Consider the following 4272-nt stretch of genomic DNA (forward strand, 5'->3'; position numbering starts at 1 on the left):
GGGCATTTACAAATCTCCTTGTTAATCGTTCATTAACCACACACTTTTCAAAGCATTTCCCATCACTTTCCTAGCAGCAAAAAAATCAGTTTCGTTTTCTTTTTTTAAGTGGATTTGTTGCACTAGGGCGGCAAGAGGGCTTTAATCCAACAGGGCTTTAATTGCACAGAACTTAATTTCCAGGACATGCTTGAATCTTGCAGTGCTTTTCATTCAGAGCCAGCAAAACACCAGCAGCTTGGTGTTAGCTATTGTGTATTATGTTGCTGAAAGCCATATTCCAAAATACCAATAAATATAAAATGCACTAGAAACAATCTTTCTTTCTTTCTTTCTTTCTTTCTTTCTTTCTTTCTTTCTTTCTTTCTTTTTATGTGATTTCCATACTGCTTAATATATTTTAAAATATCTCTAAGTGGTGTACAGCAAGTTATAGAATCAGAATTGTAGAGTTGGAAGGGGTCACAAGGATCATCTAGTCCAACCCCTTGCAATGTAGGAATCTTTCATCAAATGTGGGGCTCAAACCCATGACACTGAGATTAAGGGTTCCATATTACAAAAATATACAGTTATCATATGAAAACTTATATTAATACAAAATTACTAATAAATATAAACTGATATCAGTTTTTTCACATTTGGACATACCCTCTCTCTCAGCCTCCAGGCTGCCACCTGGAATGGCACCCATTCACCTTGACTCTCACCCAGTGCCCAGGCAAAATCTCAGCTCTCCTAGAGAAGTCTCACACAGAGAAGGGTTGCTGATGACATCACCCTAGGCTTATTTTTTTATGGGCAGGCCCAATGTGGATGGAGATTCCTCAGGCTGGCCACTGCTGTGTCCCATTAAATAGCCAACTACACTCTTCACATACAATTCCATGTAAAAGTAGGTTTGTTGAGTTTCCCAGGTGGACCCAAGAATGGGGAAATCATATTATTTATGATTCAAGTTTATTTCAGATTCAAAGGTTGTGGAAAGAATATTGGTGTTTTCCCCCGTCCCTAAATGGTTTCTATATCACTTAAATGAAAATCTCAGTTTATTTGTTATTTATTCCAACAATTTCCATACTGCTTAACACTGTAGTTTTTAAGTGGCATGCAATGAAATATAACAGTGATCGAATCATTTAAAATATTACCCAGGTCAACCTTACTTTCTGTGCATTTGTGCCAGGCACAAAGCTTGATTCTGTTTCAGCAGATAATTAAAGGTCTTTCCAACTTTGCACATATATTCCTGCTAAATGTTTCTACCAGCAGACGTCAAGTCACATAGGAAATCCCATCTTCTATCTTATGCTTTGTGTGTAGCTGAAAGCTACAAATTATCAGTTGAACAAATGTTTCAAACTTTTTACTTTTTACTTTTATTCTAACCTGGTGTAATTGTTACAACTGACCTTCGGTTCAGTACTGTACTGACTAACTTTTAATGATAAGATAGGAGAAGATCCTTACCAGTTTCACTTGGGAGCACCAATTAATAAAATGGCAAAGTCTGAAGAGGTTAAGATTAATCCAGGGTTTTCCCCCAAATTAGCATTAAGATTATTCAGTCTCAGCTCCTGTGAAAGCTCCCTCTTTCCAAGGTTATAGCATAATGCATGCATGCTGGGAGGAATGCTGTTAAATCCAGCTTTACATTCACCTATGTGGTGGTGGAGGAGTAGAACTACGTGCTCTTTGCATTATTCCTTGGCCTGCATCTCCTTGGCCTTTAAAAATGGCAGCAAAATAAAGCTAAATAAATAAATAAATAAACAACAGCTGCTGGAAGACACTGCCAGTAACCTTCACTCCCTGAGAGAGTGACCGGCCGGAGCCAATTTGTGAAGCAATTGCAAATTCTGTTGTTAATCAAAGTGGCTTGGGGAGGAAGTTAGGCAAAAGCCCAGACAGTGTGTCTGGTTGCTCTGTAAATGGTGCAGGAAGCCACCAGTGAAACATGTGCATTGGAAAGAGAAGAGAGGCTGATTTTGGTAGGAATAGGAAGTTATAATAGATATGTGATAAGCAGAGATTACATTTACAATAGGTGTCACCGAGTGATAGAGGCTGTATAAGGATGCCCTGGTCAAACAGGAGCATTTTAAATTAAGATTTAAAATCCACCTCAGCTTTTGCCAACATGATGCCCACTAGATGGTCTGAACTACTGCTCCCATCAACCTACAACCTGATGATATGCTGGCTAGGGCTGATGGGAGTTGTAGTACAAAACATCTGCAAGGTTGCTCGATCTGCATTAGGTGTACTTTTCACACAGTACATATTTGGTCTTTTGATGGTAAATCCCCAAACCGGAAAGTGGGAGGTGAAAATTAAACAGATGCAATATGTTTCTTTTGTTATAAGAAAAAATACTGCTCCCTTTCCCTTATGGCGTATCTAAGAGCCCGTGTTCTCAAAGCTACCAACATGAGTTTGACCAAATTGCGGGAGGCAGTGGAAGACAGGAGTGCCTGGCGTGCTCTGGTCCAAGGGGTCACGAAGAGTTGGACACGACTAAACAACTAAACAACAACAACAACAAGAGCCCATATAGAATCCTTATGTAGGTTCTCTATCGGTAGGAAAAAATAACAGGCCAACCAGAGAATATTGAGAAGCAAAGCAGCTAGTAAGCATGATCTTTATTAAACTGTTGCAACAGGGTCTCCCACTCCCCCCACGCAGGGAGGGAAGAGAGGAACCCAGAACATTGCTGTGCAAGCTCTTATATAGATTTTTGAAATTGCCTACCCTGTAGCTCAAGACCACCCCCCAAAACATCATACATACATCGCAGAAAGAGGTGGTCCCCAGCAGAAATTTGAGTGTGTTGCTTCTCTCCTGTCTGCCAGGATACCTGATAATGCCTTGTCTGATTGCCTTTTCTGGGTAGCCTGGCCAGAATGAGTAGCCTGGCCCGAAAATTCCTCAAAAAGGAATTTTGAGGCAGTAAATACAGTGGTACCTCAGGTTACAGATGCTTCAGGTTGCAAACGCTTCAGGTTACAGACTCCGCTAACCCAGAAAAAGTACCTTGGGTTAAGAACTTTGCTTCAGGATGAGAACAGAAATTGCATGGCGGCAGTGCGGGAGGCCCCATTAGGTAAAGTGGTACCTCAGGTTAAGAACAGTTTCAGGTTAAGAACAGACCTCCAGAACGAATTAAGTTCTTAAGCCAAAGTACCACTGTGTTTGCCTTGTACTACACACACACACACACACACACACACACACACACACACACACACACACAACAATACCTTAGAATTCCTATAACATTTGAATAAATCAAAAATCAAAATAAATAAAAAATAAAATCTGAGTGTGTTCCTCTTTTCCATGGAAAATCAAAGAACATGGGCATGGTTTAACAACAGCTTTCCTGTTACAAAACAATGCAAAATGCTGTCTGCTCCAAGGTTGTAATAACAATCTTTCTAAGGTCATGATGCCAAAAACATTTATTTGGACAGTCTCTACGGAAATCAGCAAGACAAGAATGTGGAACTGGTGGATCTCTAGATGTTGTTAGACACCAGCTCTCATGATCTCTGGCCACTGACCATGTTGGCTTGGTCTGATGGGAGATACAGTCCAATAACAGCTACAGGGGACCACATTACTTACCCCTGCCATTAGGACTTTATAATCATTGTCGTGTCAGTGATCACAGTAACCCAGCCTTTTGGTTTCCAGGAAGTGGGAGGAAAACATGTTGTGATGAATCAACTTCCAGGAAATAAGGAGAGAGTTTTGCTGAAGCCACGATGACTTGGACTAACTTCACTTCTTTGTGAAGATTTGTTTTCCCCAGCAACATAGTTTGGAATAACCCTCTTATCTAGTTGCAGACAGTAGGTGTCACCATACACATGAACAGAACCGAGCCTGACAATGGATTAAGTAATGATGATTAAAGAGTCAAGACTGCACATGGACGAGCTTTCTCAGATCCTTATGAAGATACTCCTGTGCCTCTGAATATAAAGGTGGCCCTATTATTAGATATCCTGTTACTCAACAGATGGTGAGGCATTTCATTAGTGTTACAAATGTCAACTCCTGCACTAAGCACATAGAAAGCAGCCTTATACTGAGGCAGACCATTGGTTTGTTGAGCTCAGTTTTGTCTACACTGACTGGCAGTGGATGTCTAGAGCTTCAGGCAGGAGACATTCCCAGTCCAGCCTAGAGATTGAACCTGGAACCTTCTGCATGGAAAGCCTGTGTTCTACCACTGAACTACTGTCCTTCCCTTGGCATTGTCAA

The sequence above is a fragment of the Podarcis raffonei genome, chromosome 8, assembly GCF_027172205.1.
Source record: "Podarcis raffonei isolate rPodRaf1 chromosome 8, rPodRaf1.pri, whole genome shotgun sequence".
Lineage (NCBI taxonomy): Eukaryota > Metazoa > Chordata > Lepidosauria > Squamata > Lacertidae > Podarcis > Podarcis raffonei.